This window comes from Antechinus flavipes, chromosome 1 (genome assembly GCF_016432865.1).
Source record: "Antechinus flavipes isolate AdamAnt ecotype Samford, QLD, Australia chromosome 1, AdamAnt_v2, whole genome shotgun sequence".
In the NCBI taxonomy this organism is placed as follows: Eukaryota; Metazoa; Chordata; class Mammalia; order Dasyuromorphia; family Dasyuridae; genus Antechinus; species Antechinus flavipes.
In genome coordinates, this window is record NC_067398.1 from 646931130 (window position 1) to 646953550 (window position 22421).

Genomic DNA, 22421 nt, shown 5'->3' on the forward strand with positions numbered 1-22421 from the left:
ACTCCTGGTCTAGCTGGGAGGGGCTGGAGCCTCAGCAGAAGCACAGAGTGTTTTATCTCCCAAACTCTCTGAGAGTCAAGTTGAAGTCTGAGAGCTGGAGGCCTGAGTGAAGCTGGCCTGAGTGGGATGGCAGCCGGGCCCAGCGGTGCCACTGACTACCTGAAGACCTGGCCCTGGAAAGAAGGAACCAGCCGGCAGTGGGTACAGGGCCAGTGGGGCAAGGATGCAGCTGGCTGCCACGATTTGCAGGAGAGGGGACCTCTTGCTTTAGGGGTTCCTGGTCAGAGATTTTGGGCTTCCTGCTCAAAAGGAAACACTGAACAGAAGCTTGAGGAACTTTGTCACACACCACAATTAGAGGTGCTTAACATTCTTTTTTACAAAATTGCACTTGCAAAGAAGCCTCCCACCATTCAGATATATAGTGGGAACAGGAAAAAGGAGAATTCATCTTCAGAGGTGGACATTGAAGCAAAAAAGTTTTTACCCTCAAAAGAAATGTGCAATTGCTGCAAACAAAAAGGAAATAAATAGAACTACTCAAAAAAGAATGTAAAAATCAAAGGAAATTGAGGAAAATGTAACCAAAAAAAAAAAAAATTACTCCAAAGAAAAACAAAATCATATGGGGGGAAAAAAAATGGAAACAAGCCTGCAACCCAGGATAGGAATCTCAAGATGAAAATGATGCTTTGAAAAATTTAGATCAGCAAAGGGATGCCAGGGAAATGCTGAAAATCAAGAAATAATCAAACAAATTGGCAATATTGGAAATAAATAGAACAATGTGAAAGCTAAAAGACAGAGCTGGAGAACAGATTAGAAGAAAATAGAAAAGCATAGAAATTGAGTCCCGGAAAAGTGTGACCATAAAAAGTAACTTCCAAGAAGGAACCAGCCCCCAATGGGTACAGAGGCAGTGGGGCAGGGTTGCAGCTGGCTATCAGTATTTGCAGGAGAGGGAAACCCTTGCTCTGGGGTTCCTGTTTTGGGGGTTTTGGAGTTACTGGTCACAAGGAAACACTGAAGGGAAGCTTGAGGAACCTTCTCCACACACCACAGAGGTACTTAATCTCTTTTCTCAAAAATGTATCTGCAAAGAAGAATCCCACCATTGAAATATATTATGGGAACAGGGAAAAGGAGAGTTCATCTTCAGACACTTAAGTAAAAAAGCTTTTACCCCAAAGAGTAATGTGCAATGGCTGTAACCCTTAAGAAAATATGTAGAACTTAAAAAAGAATTTAAAATCAAATGGAATGGACAGGAATGTAACCAAAAACAAACCTGTCAAAAAAAAAAAAAAAAAAACCAACCCCTCAAAAAGCTTATGGGAAAAAAAGGAAACCAACTTGCAATGAGGAAAGGAGTGTCAAAATGAAAATAATTCTTTGAAAAATGAAGATTGGCGATGGGAAGCCAGGGAATTGCAGAAAAATCAAGAAATAACAAAGCAAATTGAAATAAATAGAATGTGGGGAAAAATCTGAACAGAAACGAGTGCAAGGGATAATGTGGTAAAAAAAAAAATTACCCAGGCATGGATTCTGTCAATATAAAGTAATTATTAAATAAATTTTTTTTAAAAAAGGAAATAAATAGAATGTGAAACATAAAAATCTGGAGAAAAGATTAGAATAGAATAAAAGTATAGAACTAGACTATGTGCAAAGTGTGATCCAAAACAGAACCTTCCAAGAAGGAAGCAATGAGTCCAGATACAGTGGGCCATGGATGCAGTTGGCTGCCAGTCCTTGCAGGAGAGGCGAGAGCTTGCTTTGGGGTTCTGGTCAGAGAGTTTGGGGTTCCTGGTCAGAGGGAAACACTGAAGAGAAACTTGAGGAACTTTCGCCCCATACCACAATTAGATGTGCTAAACCTCTCTTTTAAAAAATGCATCAGCAAAGAAGAATCCCACCATTGAAATGTATTATGGGAACAGGGAAAAGGAGAATTCATCTTCAGAGGTGGACACTTAAGTCAAAAAGTTTTTACCCCAAAGAGAAATGTGCAATTGCTGCAAACCAAGAGAAGATATGTAGAACTACTCAAAAAAGAATTTACAAATGAAATGAAATTGAGGAAAATGTAACCAAAAAAAAAAAAAATCCAAGAAAAACCAAAAGCATGTGGGAAAAAGGAAACCAACTTGCAAAGGATGAAAGGAATCTCAAGATAAAAATAATTCTTTGAAAAATAAAGATTGGCAATGGGAAGCCCGGCAAATGGAGAAAAATCAAGAAATAAAACAAATTGGAAATATTGGAAATAAATAGAACAATGTGAAACATAAAAGATCTGGAGAAGAGATTAGAATAAAATAGAACCATGTAGAACTGGACTACCTGAAAAGTGGGACCAAAAGAAGAACCTTCGAAGAAGGAACCAGTCCCCAATGGGTACAGAGGCAGTGGGCCAGGGATGCAGCTGGCTACCAGTCCTTGCAGGAGAGGGGAGCTCTTCCTTTCGGGTTCCTATTTTTGGAGTTTGGGGATTACTGGTCAGAGGGAAACACTGAAGGGAAACTTGAGGAACCTTCCTCTCACACTACAGTTAGAGGTGCTTAATTTCTTTTTTAAAAAATGCATCTGCTGAACTAGAGACCATTACTGATCACAAAATAGAAAATTTTGATTATATCAAATTAAAAAGCCTTTGTACAAACAGAACGAATGCAAACAAGATTAGTAGGGAAGTAACAAACTGGGAAAACATCTTTACAATTAAAGATTCTGATAAAGGCCTCATTTCCAAAATATATAGAGAACTGACTCAAATTTATAAAAAATCAAGCCATTCTCCAATTGATAAGTGGTCAAAGGATATGAACAGACAATTTTCAGATGAAGAAATTGAAACTATTACCACTCACATGAAAGAGTGTTCCAAATCACTATTGATCAGAGAAATGCAAATTAAGACAACTCTGAGATATCACTACACACCTGTCAGATTGGCTAAGATGACAGGAAAAAATAATGATGAATGTTGGAGGGGATGTGGGAAAACGGGGACACTGATGCATTGTTGGTGGAGTTGTGAACGAATCCAGCCATTCTGGAGAGCGATCTGGAATTATGCCCAAAAAGTTATCAAACTGTGCATACCCTTTGATACAGCAGTGTTTCTATTGGGCTTATACCCCAAAGAGATACTAAAAAAGGGAAGGGGACCTGTATGTGCCAAAATGTTTGTAGCAGCCCTGTTTGTAGTGGCTAGAAACTGGAAAATGAATGGATGCCCATCAATTGGAGAATGGCTGGGTAAATTGTGGTATATGAATGTTATGCAATATTATTGCTCTGTAAGGAATGACCAGCAGGATGAATACAGAGAGGCTTGGAGAGACCTATATGGACTGATGCTAAGTGAGATGAGCAGAACCAGGAGATCATTATACACTTCGACAACGCTATTGTATGAGGATGTATTCTGACGGAAGTGGATTTCTCTGACAAAGAGACTTAACTGAGTTTTATTGGAGAAATGATGGACATAAACAGCTACACCCAAAGAAGGAATACTGGGAAATGAATGTGAACTATTTGCATTTTTGATTTTCTTCCCGAGTTATTTTTACCTTCTGAATCCAATTCTCCCTATGCAACAAGAGAACTGTTCGGTTCTGCAAACATGTATTGTATCTAGGATATACTGCAACATATTTAACATATAGGACTGCTTGCCATCTGGGGGGGAGGAGGAAGGGAGGGGAAAAAAAAACGAAACATAAGTGATTGCAAGGGATAATGTCGTGTAAAAATTATCCTGGCATGGATTCTGTCAATACAAAGTTATTATTAAATAAAATAAAATTAAAAAAAATAAAAAAAAAATAAAATAAAATAAATAAAATAAAAAATGCATCTGCAAAGATGAATCCCACCATTGAAATATATTATGGGAACAGGGAAAACGAGAGTTTATCTTCAGAGGAAGCCATTTCAGTAAAAAAAGCTTTTACTCCAAAGAGTAATGTGCAATGGCTGCAACCCCAAAGAAAATGTGTAGAAGAACTCAAAAAAAGAATTAAAAAAATCAAATCAAATAGAGGAAAATGTAACCAAAAAAAATCTCTCCAAGAAAAATCAAAAGCATATGGGGAAAAAAACGGAAACCAACTTGCCAAGGAGGAAAGGAGTCCCGAGATGAAAATAATTCTTTGAAAACTGAAGATTGGTAATGGGAAGCCAGGGAAATGCAGAACAACCAAGAAATAACAAGACCAATTGTAAACATTGGAAACAAATAGAAGAATGTGAAACTTAAAAGACAGATCTGGAGAACATATTAGAATATTAGTAGAATAGAAAACTGAATAACTTGACTACTGAAAAGTGTGACCAAAAATAGAACCTTGCAAGAAATAATTTGGGAATATTGTCCTGGAATGATAAATGAGGAGAAAATGTCGAAATAGGAAAAACAAATCCCCATTTTCAACCACTTCAACGAAATCCATTGTGGAAAAGACATAGGAATAATAGTGCCAAATTTCAAAAACCCTCAGATGAAAGGGAAAATTTTGGAAGAAAGAAATTCAAATATGAATGTGTTAAAAATGGAATTGAACAAGACACGTCAGCAGCTCGGGAAAAGACTGGAAAGATATCCACCGAGGGCTGATTGTGAGGGGAGGCAGGAGATAGGGCAGGAAGGAAGGAGAAAGAACAGGCAGCATGGAGGGAGATGAACTGAGGGAGGGAGGGAAGAAGGGAAGACAGAGGGAAAAGATTGAGATAAAAGGGGAGGGAGGAAAACGAGAGAAGAGTTCAGAAGAGATCTTCCATTGGAAAGATTTCATCTAGTATTTTAAAATTTCTTTTCAATCTTGAAATTTCGTATTTTTCCAAATCGTTTTCACCATTCATTGTTGTCAAACTTTGTTGCCAATGTTTCTCTTTCACTCCCTTAATCTCATGTTCTCCAGACAGCAAGTGACCAAAATGAAATCATTACAATTCTTTTACCCACTTAACCACATTTCTCAGGTTGTGGAAGAAAAAATCCGATCCCGAGGCAAAAAACCAGGACGAAGGAAAGAAGCAGGAATCTGTGTGCGACCCCCCGGCTCAAAGGGGCTAGTTGGAGGCATCTCCAGATGCCCACAGAAAGCATGGATTCAGTCTTTGCAAGGAAAGGTGCCAGCACCCCAAGGGAGCAGCCTGGTGTGGGGCCCCAGGTGGGAAAGAGGGAATGGCTTAACTAGCAAAAGGCTCGGGTTCATTGGATGGACCGAAAAGGAAGCAACCACTGACCAATGACCAGCAAGGCTGTCTAGGTTTTTTGGGTCATATGAACTGCCTGAAATTTTGGCCTAGGATCTGATTTTTCTCCCCTACTGACCTTTACAAACAGGGATCATGTGCGTGCCTGAAATTTAGAGCTAGGCTCTGACTTTTCTGTGCTACAATCCTCTGAGAATAGGGATCGTGTGATGTCCTGAAACAAAAACCTAAGGTCCTAGATAGAGCCTCTGAGACCTTGCCCTGGTCCCCCGCAGTCCCTTTTTCACGCCACCTCACATCAGTCCCGATGCATTTCTTCCACTAGGACATCCTTGCTAGCAAGGCCTTCAGGCTGGTCCCTCTCCTCAGTACTAACTGTAAGCCGCCACCTACCATTTAGAAAGGGCCAACAACCTCACACGGGTGGAAGATTTCCAGAACCGCTTTAGCTAAGCAATCTTGGTCCATTCTAGTGCTTGAGTCCTCCAGCAAGCGGGCCAGAGGATAATGCTGCTTCAAGCAATGAGCAGCAATGGGAGACCCTGCTTCCACCAGCTCCCACCCTCCGACTGGGAAGCCCTGTCGTCACAGAGCCTCAACTGCCACCCGGCAGCCAGTGGTATCCATGGAACTCGAGCACTGTCCAGGCCCAAGGCCTTTGGGCCATTCTCCCATTCTTCTCCCCTCAAGCAGTCCAGACCCACATTCGTTTGAGACAAAGGGACAAAGGTCTCATCTTCTGGAGCTGCTTCAGCTGAAAAGGGCTGAAGAGCTGGCGGGGCCTATTGCGGTCCAGAGTGAGGACGGGAGACACGTGACTTGCAGGCGGTGTCAGCAGCAGGGGGCTGCCGAGTGTCGGAATCGGGGATCCCGGGATTTGACCAACTAGTTGGAAATCCATGGCTTACACTCCGGAAGAAACAACTCTCAAGTCGATGAAACATGTAAGAGTCCAATATGAGCAAAAAAGGAGAAACAAATTGGGGTCAGAATGGGGGTCACTAGGGAGAGGAACAGGGGACCACACGAAGAGGACGACGGAGAGGGGAAGATAGTTATCATGGATGTCTCTCATCCAGCTTTTCCAGAATAAATTTCTAAGAACTTTCCCCCCCAATTTGTGCTTTTATTTCCTCAAAGGGGAACAGTGTGGCCTCCTGGGAGCATGATCTCCTTTAGCAACAATTCTAGAGACATTTTCACCCTTATAAGGGAAGGCTTTGAAAAGAGTTTTGAAGCCCCTGCCTGGGGCCCCTGTATACAGTCCATCTGGCAATCCTTCCCTAAGAATGTACTCCTCTTACAGATAGGCTTCAGAATGGGCGTTTAATGGGTCTTCAGAATTGTCTGGGAGCTAAATGAGGGAGTGTAGGAGTCGGGACTTGGGGACTTAAAGGTGCCCCGGTCAGGGGCATATAGGAAGCAGCACGGGACTGTCTATGATGAAAACTAACAGAAAAGTCCAGGAAGAGCTTGCACTCATGGTCCCTTCTCCCCTAGATGGCAGGCAATCCAATATATATTATACATGTGAAAATATGATGCTTAAGGCAATATATGTAAGCTTACAAATATTTTGCTGCACAAGAAAAATCAGATCCGGAACCAAAACTCTGAAATTGCAAGCGAACCAAATAATGAAAATATTATGTTGTGATCCAGACTCAATTCCCACAGTCTTCTCTCTGGGTGTAGATGGCTCTCTTCATCACCAAATCATCTCCTTTTAAAAGAGAGCCACGTCCATCAGTATGGAGTACTGTATCATCTTATTGTTGCCACGTACAATGACCTCGTCGTCCTGCTCATTTCATTTAGCATCAGGTCATGTACGTCTCTCCAGGCCCCTCTAAAATCAGCCCCCTGAGAGTTTCTTTTAGAAAAATAATATTCCATAACATTCATACACCCTAGTTTATTCAGCCATTCTCCAACTGATGGGCATCCATTCAGGTTCCAGTTTCTTGCCACTGCAAAAAGGGCTGCCACAAACATTTTGGCACATGTGGGCCCCTTTCCCTCCTTTAAGATCTCTTTGGGATATTAGCTCCATAGAAACCCTGCTGTATCCAAGGGGATACACATGTTGGTAGCCCTTTGGCTACCTGCCAGACTCTCCCCCTTCCCATTTGAAATAGACCTGTTCTGAAGTTCTCCAGAGACCTAAAGATGAAGAGACTTGGAACTCCAGATACAATAAGAGGTTTGGGACAGGGAGAAAAGAAAGAAAGGAGAGGGTTGGGACAGGGAGAAGGGTAATAGAGAGAAGATAGAGATAGATATAGAGAAGATAGAGATAGATATAGAATAGATAGAGATAGAGATAGAGAAGATATAGATATAGAGCTGATATTGATAGAGATAGAGAAGATAGAGATAGATATAGAGAAGATAGAGATAGAGATAGAGTAGATATAGATATAGAGTAGATTGAGATAGAGAAGATAGAGATAGAGACAGATTTAGAGAAAGAGAGAAATTAAATGTTGAAGTTCAAATGTTGGAGTTCTTGTTCTTCTCAAAACACAGCCGGTTTAGCTTAGAGCCCTCCAAATGTCTCCAAATCCAAAGGTTTTGTCCTTTAGCCTCTGTCTCTGCTTTCTTCAGCCTCCAGCCAGCACAGAGACGGAATGAATCTCTTGTCTCCTTCACTTGGGGCTCGGCTAGCTTTCTGGTGAGTCTTTCAGACCAGCTTGGTCTCAGTGGGGGAAGTGCAGGAGCCCAGCCACCAGCTACAGTGGTGTGAGATGAAGCTGAATCTGGCTGTCCGCTGAACTCTCGACTCGTAGCTTCTTCCTCTGAAAACTCTTTCTTCTGCCACCAGCAACTAAGTGCAAAATATTCTGGAATAGCTCTCTCTTCACTGGCCTTATATCTTACTCTTCTGAGAGAATGGGATTATGGGTTTTCTCCCATAGTGCTCTCTGGCCCTAAGAGCTTTAAGGGAGGTGTGAATTCACAAAGGTACAAAGTTTACTTTGTGAATCTGGCAAACTTGTGAACTCTGATGAGTAAAGGTGTAAACACAAGCATTTTGCTAATTAGTTCTACTTAGTACCTTGTTTCAGGTTCAGGCCCAAAACATCTTCTTGTAAGATCAGATCAAATCTAATTAGTTAGCAGTTTGTAAAGATTCCAACAATTAGAGATACTAGTTATAGAGATAGAGAAGATAGTAGATAGACATTGAGAGAAAAGATAGAAATAGAAGAGAGTGTGATAGAGACAGAGTGAGACAGAGAGTGTAAGGAGGGAGAGTGAGAGAAAGAGAGAAACTCTGTGTGTGTGTGTGTGTGTGTGTGTGTGTGTGTGTGTGTTTGTGTGTGTGTTTTTGTTTGTGTGTGTCTGTTCGTTCCATATCCTGATTCCTCACCCACTAAGGGATTGCCTTGTTTTTCGCATCTTCGAGAAGCTCTCAGAGGTAGGAGGATTTATGAACGATATAGACTATCCTGGGGATGGGGTTAGCCAAATATGTATAGAAGGAAGAATGAGGTCGTTGGTATTTTTTTTGGGGGGGTGAGGTGTGTAATTTTGTGGGAAGTCGTGGTTTCTAGAGATCTGAGAGACATACCTTGTACCAGCAATAGGAGATGGACAAGATGGTGGTTCCTCTGTACTCAACGGGGGGAGCAGCTAGGATACAACTGAGATCATAAGAGAGAACCCTCTTCTGTAGACTCTGTTGCGGTAACTCAAACCATCAGAGACTCACTTCCAAAGAAAATAGCTTTTGTTGTTATCCTGAAGAAGCTTCTCTGTTCTTATGTAGAACAAAGACATGGGCCTGGGGCTTAGGAGGACCTATGTTTCCAATTCAACCTCACACAGAGTTGAGTGTTGCTGAGGCAAACCATTTCACCTGCTTGCCTCCATTCCTCACTGGGTGGTTGTAAGGATCCAACGAGATGGTATATTGGGAAAGGCTGTTGAGGACAGTGGAAAGGATGGAAGAGAGGTGCTTCCTCTCTTTCTTTTTCTCCTTGAGATGACCTCAAGACTGCCTCCAAATCCTCATTGTTAGAGCATTCAAACAATTCCATCCATTGGGGAATCAAGCTGAACCGTGTGCATCCCCTTGGGTGGAAAGGAGAGGAGTTCTTCACCTCGTTCTGACAATTGACACTCTGACAACTATTCCATCTTTCTCCAAACCATATTTCAAATTCATAAACAAATTCTTTGCAATCTCAAAATGTATATGTTTTCCATTTTCTTTTGATTAGAGGAGGTGGGCAAGTTTATTTATTGTACCTGGAGATATCCAATGTAGGTGTAAAAAATCCCTTTCTCCTGTAGTTGGGGAGCCAATCTGTCATTTCTTCTTAGAGAGGTCGTGTGCTTCAAAACACTGAAAGGGTTAAGAAAGGTTAGTCCAGGGTAGGCCCACATTGTAGTTAGGACTTTGGCCTTAGGTCTTGTGCATCTGAGAATACAAATAGGAGAGAACTCTTTGGGGAAAGCAGCAGCAGATTTGGGAGCCCATGGACAGTAAGCCTGACAGGTCCATAGGATGTTGTGAAATCAAAGAAAATTGGAATGATTCTCAGAAATTTTGTGCTTTGGGTAGTGTGATAGAAGTTACCCGCCACAGCAAACCAATGAACTTTACAGGTTCTGCTTTCTACTGACAGACACTTTGCCTACAAGGTTCCATCCTCTTGTTTTTCTGTTGACATAGAAGGGAGTTTCTCAGTTGCTGCCTTTGGATTCCTTTGAATGATGAGGAGAGAGGAAAGAAGGGATGGAGAAAGGGGGAAACAGGGAAAGGGACCTTTAGGAATGGATCAAACTGGATAAAATGGAAAAAAAAAGGATTTTTATCAATTGTGTTGAGGCTGGCTCTACTGTAAAAACACATAGGATGATGAAAGGCCATAGCTGGGCTGTGCCCAGTGAGCTGTCCGGGCTTTCTTGTACTGCTTGCTGCTCCTTTAGCTGGGAAGATGGGGTAGTTATTTGAACCAAAGCTTAGTGTTAATTTGTTGACATTTTCTTCCCTCAGGAATTCCCTCGGCTTCAACAAGTTGGTTTTAAAATCCTTGCCAGAACCAGGAGATCATTATACACTTCGACAACGATATTGTATGAGAACGTATTTTGATGGAAGTGGATTTCTTTGACAAAGAGACCTGAGTTTCAATTGATAAACTGATGGACAGAAGCAGCTACACCCAAAGACAGAACACTGGGAAATGAATGTGAACTATTTGCATTTTTGTTTTTCTTCCCGGGTTATTTTGTAATGGGCTGAGGCTTGAGTTGATGCACTGAGGTCCCAAGCACATGAGGCTAAATAGTAATTGGACCATACTCTATATAAGCTTGGAGAAAGAATGGCCCCCGCCTACTCTTTGTGCAAGTCCTGATGTGTTGTATAGGAAATGACGATTCTGGTGGGGGGAGGCAGGGGAGTAAAAAAGGAAGGGGAGGAGAGCTCAGCCCTCACTTTCTCTGCAAAAAAAGCAAAAAGAAGAGAAACAAACAGGAAGCCAGCTAGCAGAGCAAGTGGGGGCACAACAACTAGGGAGGGGGAGGAGATGGCTCAGTGGATAGAACACCAGCCTTGAAATCAAGAGGACCTGAGTTCAAATCCAGCCTCAGCCCATTACACTTTTGGGTAGAACAAATGTCACCCATGTTATGCTCCTAGCTAAGGTGATGATAATAATAGCTCCTACTTATATGGTACTTTATTATTTACTAAGTACTTTCATTAAATCCTTTGATGCCTGCTAAGGAAGTAGTAAAGTATTTATATTTCCATTTTATACAAGTGGAAACTAGGAGGAGAAAGCAAGAGACTGGTCTGAGAAAACATGCCAAAGTAATAGTTAAAGCTGGAGTGCCAACTGAGGACCCCTCATTTCTAGTCCACATCATGTTGGCTTTCTTGCACAGCCATCCAAAAAACAGAAAAGTAGAACAAAACATGCTTTTTACTGCTGAAAAGAAAAAAAATCCTTTCTAGGTCAATTGGTTCAATTTACTTAGTTTGGCTTTTTATTCTGTTTCAAATACCACATTCTACCCATGAATATCATTAAGGCAGTGTGATGTACTGTAAAAATTGAATTTAAAAGCTTCACTTAACAGTTCCATGGCAAAAGCATAATCTGTGAAGACTCAGTACCCTTGTCCTCCATTCCTCACTCTCCTTAAACTACTGGCAGCATTCTAAGAGGCTGAATATCCTCCATTCTTAGTTGAAAAAATGGCCCCAGTCATTTGTAATATTGTTATGGGTGAAGGCTTCTAATTTCTGTTTAAAAACACTGACTTTGTTGGCACCGCTGATAGTGTGCTGCTAACACCATGGAGTAAAATCCTTCTTCTCTATCCTTTAAATACTATTTAAATATCCTTAAATAGTAAAATGGAGAGAATAATACTTGTAGCCTTTACTTTCCAGAAGTAAATTGTTTAAGTTAAGTTGTTTCTCTTCTTATGAGTTGGGAAGGAAGGCCTAACTGGTCTATAACATGAGATTTTAGAAGATAAAAACTATCTTTGGAATAAAAAATATATGCAAGACAAATTTTAAAGTTTAAGAAACATTATTAATATTTTCTTCAATATTTCTTAAGTCTAGACTGGGATCAACAAACTATGGTCACTTAGGGGCTGCCACACATTTTTCTATGACTTTCAAACTAAGAATGGTTTTTACATTTTTAAATATACAATTAAAATATTTTTACATTATTAAAACTAATGAGCTAAGAATAATTTTTATATTTTCATTGTACTTAGAAATGTAAAAATTTTGCTCTCAGGTTTAAAAATGTAAAAATCATTCTTAGCTCATAGGCCTGCAAATCTGGTGGTACCAGAATTGGCCTGCAGCCATACTATGCCAATACCTCATCTAGACAATCAATAAACCATTAAATCAAGCCCTAATTTTTAGTTTGTAGATTCCTGAAATATGAATGCCCACAATGAAAATTTTTCAGTGGTCTTACATGAACTGATATTGCTGGTATAAACTAGCTCGAGGACAACCTCATATGTGTATATAGAGTTATATGTGAAAATCTTAGTCCAGTTATAAGCTGGACTGCTCAACTTGGGGAAAAAGTGTCAATTATAATTAGACCGATAATATAAAGATCAAAAGAGATAATGTGTTTAAAGCACTTTTTATACTTTAAAAACCTATCTAAATCTTAGCTCTTTATGTCCTTTTGAATACTTTTGTGGTGGTTGTTCCTGGAGGTAATTCTCACTGAAAGCTTGTATTCAATTCTATTCAACACATATTTATCAAAGGCAATGAGCTAAGATTTGGCATTAGAAAGACAAGAATAGGCCCCATCCTTAATGAACTTGTATGTTACAGAGTAAAGGAAAAAATTATTTGAAAGACAGACAAATTGTTTTTCTTCTGATGTCAGAGTCAAGATGGAAGAGTAGAGAAAGCATTTAGCTGAGCTGTCCCAACATTCCTCTCCAAATAATTTTAAAATAATATCTCAAATCAAATTCTGGAAGGGCAGAGCCCAAGACAACGTAGGAGGTTGAAAAGAGAGATTTGTGACATGAGGGAGAAAGCTGACCTGGAGCTTATATGGATGAAATACCAGTGGCAGAACTAGGTGATGTTGACAGAAGCAACAGCAGCTTTGGGAGTTCTCAAGTCAGAAATGTTAAGGGGACTTGGTAACTGGTCAGAAAGGCACTACAGGGTTCCCCTATGTTTGCACTGGATGCAGCATCAGATGCTGTTTGGCAACTTCATTGCCTATACTCATTTCGGGATCATATGGTTCAAGGATAAAGAGAAGCACTTTGGTCAAGAGAGAATGGAAGTCTTAAGGTGCAGTATTACTTCTAGTCTCTAGGAATCAGAGACCCTGAGGAACATTATCCCTTTTCAGTCCCAAGAGAGGAGGGACTCTTAGGAGCAATATTAATTGCAATCTGAAGGGAACAGGGGCTTTCCCTGGGTAAAGCCAGAGACAGCAATGACCACACCTCTTCCCAGATCATACCACCTTAGAATTACTGAAAACTTTTAAACTCCATGAACCAGTTCTGAAAACAGTGGTTCAAAAATATCTGAAATGTCCTTTTCCTCACATGCCAGAAAGAGAACCTACCATTAACAAAAAATTCCAAACTAAGAAATGGGATGGAAAAATGAGTAAACAATACCAAAAAAGTAATGCATGAAAAGTTATCTATAGTGATAGGAAAGATTAAGACACAAATGCAGAAGAAGAATAATGAAGTCAAAATAGCCACAAACACAGCCTCAAAGGAAAAAAAAAAATGAATTGCCCAAGTCCAACAAGAATTCTTGGAAGAGCTAAAAAAATTTTCAAAATCAAATAAGAATTCTGGAGGAAAAAATAAGTAAAGAAGTGGGTGCAAAAGGGAAAAATTGCATGACAATAACTTGATATAAATTAATAAATTAATAAATTGGTAAATTCTAAAGAAAATAACACCTTAAAAACAGAATTGGCCATATGAAGAAAATAATACTTTAAAAATTAGAATCAGGCAAGTGGTAGCTAATGAATTTATGAGACACCAAGAAACAATAAAACAAAGTCAAAAGACTGAAAAAAAGAAGAAAATGTGAAATATCCTAGAGAAAAAAAAAACTGACCCTGAAAATAAAGGAGGGATAATGTAAGAATTATTGTATTATCGTAAAACCATAATCAAAGAAAGGGCCTAGACAGCATATTTCAAGAAATTTTGAAGGAAAACTGCCCTGTTATCCTAGAACCATAAGATAAAATAGAAATCAAAAGAATCCACCAATTGCCACCTGAAAGAGATCCCAAAATGAAAACTTCCAGGAATATTATAGCCAAATTCCAGAGCTCCTAGGGGAATGAATGAATAATTCAAACATCCAGAAAGAACCCCCATTCTAAGGCGGTGAGCCCCTACAAACAACTGTACAAACAAGAGGGTTACCAGAAAAATAGGAAGGAATGAAGTTGTCTCTTGGGCTTCCTCCAAGTATGTAAGGAGGGAGAGCATATGCAAGAGCACACTGACAAGGGTCCGGTTGTCCTCCAAAGGCCAGGGATCACTGGGGGTAAATCATAAACCGTGAAAAACCTATCTTTTCCCCCCAAATCTGCTTGCCGATTCCTTCCCCTTTGTTCATATGGTCCCTTCTTCCTTCACAGACTTGGTCCCGGAGGAGAAGAGCTTTTTCCAGAAGGCAAAATCCCTTTTGCCAGGTCCCCCTCACCGTGTTACTCCCTGCTCCTCAAGCAGTGATGAGCAAGTGCTGGATGTGGAGGGCCAGAACGGCATCCCGGCTGCCGCCTCAGCAAGGCAGGAGGAGGAGGTAGCGGGCTCATCCTGGGGGCCAAGTTCAGCTTTGGCGGCTCCTTCTAGTTCGCTGGAAGTTCCCCTGGTTCTGGAGGAACCATTCCTTCCTGGTTTGCCCAGGGTCCTGGAGAAAGTCATGCAGGCCTGGGCTGACAAGAGCCACAGGTCTCTTCTGGAGAGGATGCGGGACACAAGATCCGAGACATCCTCCTCCGAGATGACCTCGGAATCCTCTTCCAAATGGGACCAAGGGGACGATTCTGAAGCCGAGGAAGAACAAACCCGAGTCATCTCGATCAAAAGGACCTTTGGTGATCCACGCAGCAAGAAAGTGCATCCAGCCCCTCCCACAGAATGCACCATGTGCCAGGAAATGCCCTACGAGCCCTCCTTCAATTGGCCCCTAGGCAAAGATGCTCAAGGCCAACAAGAGAGCCCAGCCTCTTCCCCCGCCAAAGGCAGGCAAGGGCTCTGGAAAAGGAGAGGCAAAGTCCAGCCAGCCTTGGATGCCAAGTCCACAACAACTCCCAGGACGGACCCCGAGCAGTCCTCTTCAAGCGCCCAGAGACAAGGCCGCAGAAACCGAGGTCGCTTTCGAGGCTTTTGGAGAAATTTATTCTCTGGAGGACGGTAGGGAGGGCTTGGAGCCTAGACTCCAGTTCCAGCTCTCCCCATTTCCCCCTCCCCCCCAAAGAGAAGAAATGTGTGAAGGGGCCCCTTTCAATCAAAGATTCGCGGTCCTCCAGACCAACCAAAAAAGTGAAGAAAGCCCCTGGGCTGGACATGAACGTGTCTGAAGTGGCAACATATGCGGACTAAATCCACAGAAGAAGTGGGGACTCCTGGTCTAGCTGGGAGGGGCTGGAGCCTCAGCAGAAGCACAGAGTGTTTTATCTCCCAAACTCTCTGAGAGTCAAGTTGAAGTCTGAGAGCTGGAGGCCTGAGTGAAGCTGGCCTGAGTGGGATGGCAGCCGGGCCCAGCGGTGCCACTGACTACCTGAAGACCTGGCCCTGGAAAGCAAAGGCTTAATGACCAAATATTGGGTGTATTACAGGAGAAATTCTTGTTCAGGTATGGGTTTAACAAGTTGGTTTTAAAATCCTTGCCAGAACCAGGAGATCATTATACACTTCGACAACGATATTGTATGAGAACGTATTTTGATGGAAGTGGATTTCTTTGACAAAGAGACCTGAGTTTCAATTGATAAACTGATGGACAGAAGCAGCTACACCCAAAGACAGAACACTGGGAAATGAATGTGAACTATTTGCATTTTTGTTTTTCTTCCCGGGTTATTTTGTAATGGGCTGAGGCTTGAGTTGATGCACTGAGGTCCCAAGCACATGAGGCTAAATAGTAATTGGACCATACTCTATATAAGCTTGGAGAAAGAATGGCCCCCGCCTACTCTTTGTGCAAGTCCTGATGTGTTGTATAGGAAATGACGATTCTGGTGGGGGGAGGCAGGGGAGTAAAAAAGGAAGGGGAGGAGAGCTCAGCCCTCACTTTCTCTGCAAAAAAAGCAAAAAGAAGAGAAACAAACAGGAAGCCAGCTAGCAGAGCAAGTGGGGGCACAACAACTAGGGAGGGGGAGGAGATGGCTCAGTGGATAGAACACCAGCCTTGAAATCAAGAGGACCTGAGTTCAAATCCAGCCTCAGCCCATTACACTTTTGGGTAGAACAAATGTCACCCATGTTATGCTCCTAGCTAAGGTGATGATAATAATAGCTCCTACTTATATGGTACTTTATTATTTACTAAGTACTTTCATTAAATCCTTTGATGCCTGCTAAGGAAGTAGTAAAGTATTTATATTTCCATTTTATACAAGTGGAAACTAGGAGGAGAAAGCAAGAGACTGGTCTGAGAAAACATGCCAAAGTAATAGTTAAAGCTGGAGTGCCAACTGAGGACCCCTCATTTCTAGTCCACATCATGTTGGCTTTCTTGCACAGCCATCCAAAAAACAGAAAAGTAGAACAAAACATGCTTTTTACTGCTGAAAAGAAAAAAAATCCTTTCTAGGTCAATTGGTTCAATTTACTTAGTTTGGCTTTTTATTCTGTTTCAAATACCACATTCTACCCATGAATATCATTAAGGCAGTGTGATGTACTGTAAAAATTGAATTTAAAAGCTTCACTTAACAGTTCCATGGCAAAAGCATAATCTGTGAAGACTCAGTACCCTTGTCCTCCATTCCTCACTCTCCTTAAACTACTGGCAGCATTCTAAGAGGCTGAATATCCTCCATTCTTAGTTGAAAAAATGGCCCCAGTCATTTGTAATATTGTTATGGGTGAAGGCTTCTAATTTCTGTTTAAAAACACTGACTTTGTTGGCACCGCTGATAGTGTGCTGCTAACACCATGGAGTAAAATCCTTCTTCTCTATCCTTTAAATACTATTTAAATATCCTTAAATAGTAAAATGGAGAGAATAATACTTGTAGCCTTTACTTTCCAGAAGTAAATTGTTTAAGTTAAGTTGTTTCTCTTCTTATGAGTTGGGAAGGAAGGCCTAACTGGTCTATAACATGAGATTTTAGAAGATAAAAACTATCTTTGGAATAAAAAATATATGCAAGACAAATTTTAAAGTTTAAGAAACATTATTAATATTTTCTTCAATATTTCTTAAGTCTAGACTGGGATCAACAAACTATGGTCACTTAGGGGCTGCCACACATTTTTCTATGACTTTCAAACTAAGAATGGTTTTTACATTTTTAAATATACAATTAAAATATTTTTACATTATTAAAACTAATGAGCTAAGAATAATTTTTATATTTTCATTGTACTTAGAAATGTAAAAATTTTGCTCTCAGGTTTAAAAATGTAAAAATCATTCTTAGCTCATAGGCCTGCAAATCTGGTGGTACCAGAATTGGCCTGCAGCCATACTATGCCAATACCTCATCTAGACAATCAATAAACCATTAAATCAAGCCCTAATTTTTAGTTTGTAGATTCCTGAAATATGAATGCCCACAATGAAAATTTTTCAGTGGTCTTACATGAACTGATATTGCTGGTATAAACTAGCTCGAGGACAACCTCATATGTGTATATAGAGTTATATGTGAAAATCTTAGTCCAGTTATAAGCTGGACTGCTCAACTTGGGGAAAAAGTGTCAATTATAATTAGACCGATAATATAAAGATCAAAAGAGATAATGTGTTTAAAGCACTTTTTATACTTTAAAAACCTATCTAAATCTTAGCTCTTTATGTCCTTTTGAATACTTTTGTGGTGGTTGTTCCTGGAGGTAATTCTCACTGAAAGCTTGTATTCAATTCTATTCAACACATATTTATCAAAGGCAATGAGCTAAGATTTGGCATTAGAAAGACAAGAATAGGCCCCATCCTTAATGAACTTGTATGTTACAGAGTAAAGGAAAAAATTATTTGAAAGACAGACAAATTGTTTTTCTTCTGATGTCAGAGTCAAGATGGAAGAGTAGAGAAAGCATTTAGCTGAGCTGTCCCAACATTCCTCTCCAAATAATTTTAAAATAATATCTCAAATCAAATTCTGGAAGGGCAGAGCCCAAGACAACGTAGGAGGTTGAAAAGAGAGATTTGTGACATGAGGGAGAAAGCTGACCTGGAGCTTATATGGATGAAATACCAGTGGCAGAACTAGGTGATGTTGACAGAAGCAACAGCAGCTTTGGGAGTTCTCAAGTCAGAAATGTTAAGGGGACTTGGTAACTGGTCAGAAAGGCACTACAGGGTTCCCCTATGTTTGCACTGGATGCAGCATCAGATGCTGTTTGGCAACTTCATTGCCTATACTCATTTCGGGATCATATGGTTCAAGGATAAAGAGAAGCACTTTGGTCAAGAGAGAATGGAAGTCTTAAGGTGCAGTATTACTTCTAGTCTCTAGGAATCAGAGACCCTGAGGAACATTATCCCTTTTCAGTCCCAAGAGAGGAGGGACTCTTAGGAGCAATATTAATTGCAATCTGAAGGGAACAGGGGCTTTCCCTGGGTAAAGCCAGAGACAGCAATGACCACACCTCTTCCCAGATCATACCACCTTAGAATTACTGAAAACTTTTAAACTCCATGAACCAGTTCTGAAAACAGTGGTTCAAAAATATCTGAAATGTCCTTTTCCTCACATGCCAGAAAGAGAACCTACCATTAACAAAAAATTCCAAACTAAGAAATGGGATGGAAAAATGAGTAAACAATACCAAAAAAGTAATGCATGAAAAGTTATCTATAGTGATAGGAAAGATTAAGACACAAATGCAGAAGAAGAATAATGAAGTCAAAATAGCCACAAACACAGCCTCAAAGGAAAAAAAAAATGAATTGCCCAAGTCCAACAAGAATTCTTGGAAGAGCTAAAAAAATTTTCAAAATCAAATAAGAATTCTGGAGGAAAAAATAAGTAAAGAAGTGGGTGCAAAAGGGAAAAATTGCATGACAATAACTTGATATAAATTAATAAATTAATAAATTGGTAAATTCTAAAGAAAATAACACCTTAAAAACAGAATTGGCCATATGAAGAAAATAATACTTTAAAAATTAGAATCAGGCAAGTGGTAGCTAATGAATTTATGAGACACCAAGAAACAATAAAACAAAGTCAAAAGACTGAAAAAAAGAAGAAAATGTGAAATATCCTAGAGAAAAAAAAAACTGACCCTGAAAATAAAGGAGGGATAATGTAAGAATTATTGTATTATCGTAAAACCATAATCAAAGAAAGGGCCTAGACAGCATATTTCAAGAAATTTTGAAGGAAAACTGCCCTGTTATCCTAGAACCATAAGATAAAATAGAAATCAAAAGAATCCACCAATTGCCACCTGAAAGAGATCCCAAAATGAAAACTTCCAGGAATATTATAGCCAAATTCCAGAGCTCCTAGGGGAATGAATGAATAATTCAAACATCCAGAAAGAACCCCCATTCAAGGAACCACAGTCAGACGAATGGAGTGGTGTAGAATACAATATTCCAGAATACAAAAGAACTAGGATTACAACCAAGAATAATCTGCCTCCCAAAACAATATAATATTTCAAGGTGGGGGGGAAGGATATTTAGTGAAATAGAGGAATTTCAATCATTCCTGATGAAAAAGATTAGAGCTCTTCTGAATAGAAAATTTGACTTTCAAATACAAGTCTCAAGAGAATCATAAAAGGTAAATGTGAAAGAGAAATCAGTGATTATATAAATACAATTACAAAACACTTGTCACACACACACACACAAATAGATCTAAACACTTAAAGAAATATCAATGATTCATGAATAGGTTGAGTCAACATAATAAAAATGACAATTCTATCTAAGTTAATTTCATTTTTGAGTGCCATACCTATAAAACTACTAAAGAATTGTTATTGAGCTAGAAAAAATGATAACAATTCATCTGAAAAAAGAAAACATCAAGAATATCAAGGGAATCAATGGAAAAAATATGATGGATTACAGCCTAGTATTTCCAGATTTCAAACTATATTATAAAGCAATAATCATCAAAGCAGTATGGTTATGGCTAAGAAATAGTGGTGGATCAATGGAATAGATTAGATATACAATACATAATAGTAAATGACCACAGTAATCTAGTGTTTGATAAAGCTAAATATCTTCCCTCAGGATAAGTAGTCAACATTTGACAAAAAATGCTAGGAAAACTGGAAACAGTTTGGCTAATACTAAGGAAAGACCAATATATAATTATATACTTAGTATATACCATATATTAAGATAAGGTCAAAATTAGTAGATGATAAAGGGTTATGTAATAAGTAAACAAGGAAAAGATGGAAACATGTACCTGTCAGGCCTATGGATAAGGGAAAAGTTTATGAATAAACAAGAGAAAGGATTATAGGAAGTAAAATAGATCATTGTGATTACTTCAAATCAAAAAGCTTTCCCATACATAAAAGTAATTCAACCAAAATTAGAAGGCAAAAAAAAAAAAAAAAAAAAAACTGGGGCAAGGAAGAAAGGAGGGATTTACAAATATGTTTGGTAAAGGCTTCATTTCTCAAACATATAGGGAACTGAGTTCAATTTATAAGAATAAGAGTCATTTTCCAATTGATAAGTGATCAAATAATATGAACAGGCAAAAAGAAATTTTCAGGTTTTCAGAAGGAATCAAAACTATCAATAGTTACATGAAAAAATGTTCTAAATCACTACTGATTAGAAAAAGGCAAATCAGGAGAATTCTGAGATGCCACGTTATATCTAACAAATACGCAAATTTAGAAAGAAAAACAAATTCCAATATTCACCAAATCCAGAAAAATATACATTTTAATCCATGTGTTGTAAAGTACGGGCTAGCTCCCTGGAGGACCTCGGGATCAGCCACAGTCAGGATAAATTAAAGTCCTTTAGGGGGAGAAGTGAGGGAGGCAGGCAAGCAGAATCCTGGATTCCAGAGTCTGGAGTTACCAATCTCTCTCCTCCTGTCCTGTTGTCATTTGGCAGCCTCAGGTCCCTATGCCCTCTAGTCTTTGCCTATGATTATCTTAACACCAAACATTCAGCAAGCACCAATGGTGAGAAAAGCCATTATCCAAATATATGCTAATAGAGTCATTGTCTCACATCTTATAGGTAATTAGCCCTAACTGCTCGGTTGTCTGATTCAAGCACATCTTTTTGGAGTTTCAGCCCTCTATAATGTGCCATGCTTTATCATGAATATTCTAGAATTATGGTTGGTTATTATGTTGATCAGAGTTTTTAAAGTTTTCTGATTTAATTGTGAGACATGGGAGACACTGGCACAGGACTAACCAGTGTGGGGTTCTAGCATCAAAGAAGGCACCATTTGAGTAAAGCAAAATTACAGTAGCTCAAAAGAGACATGAAGTATGCAAATTTAGAGCAATTCCCTTTCCAAATGTTCATGTGCATTATTTGTGTCTGGCCTGTGGTAGAGCCTTTCCAATTCATATTGATTTGATGATCTATAGTTAGAAACACTATCCTCTGGCCCTCACAGATAGGACATAAAATGAAAGACATCCATCCAAGGCTGTGGTTCTCATTTAGTTGTTCAAGAACCCATTGAAGATTCACAATAATGGTCCAAGGGATTCAAGCAGTAAATAATTGTCAAGTTATCTAACAAATATACTTTTCCTGTATGACAGCAAGCATGTGCATGTTTGAAGCATTATAGAATTGTTTCTGCTTCAATCCAAACCTGTAATGATCATGTATACAGCAATTGGCTTTGTGCAGTGATTACATAAAATTATGGTGTTTCTAAAGGCTGAGTTCTTGCAGTTTTTCACCCTGTCATCAAATTATTTTTAGACCATTTCATTTCAACATTCCATTTCACAAACTGATTTCCAACAAATAGATATGGGTTGTTTCATGATTTAAACTTATCTTCTTCTTTGCTATTGTATTCCTGTATTTGTCAAATTTTCAAATGAAGTGGTTAATAATATGGATCAGTGATTCAATAGTCTCTGAAATTTTGCTGAATGGATATCTTAAGCTTTCCTTAAACCAGTTTTATTTTCCAATTGCTGCTCTCTGCTTTATGAGATGATATTGCTTATAAACAACAATCATCCTTTATAATATTTTCCAAACTCATCCACATTTTAATCTGGTATTCTTTGGCAGGCACCATTCGCTGTAAGTCAGATGTTTGCTAAGTAAGGCACTTTCCTTAGATGAATCCCACCATTGAAATATATTATGGGAACAGGGAAAATGAGTTTATCTTCAGAGGAGCACATTTAAGTAAAAAAGCTTTTACCCCAAAGAGTAATGTGCAATGGCTGCAACCCCAAAGAAAATGTGTAGAAGAACTCAAAAAAAGAATTAAAAAAATCAAATCAAATTGAGGAAAATGTAACCAAAA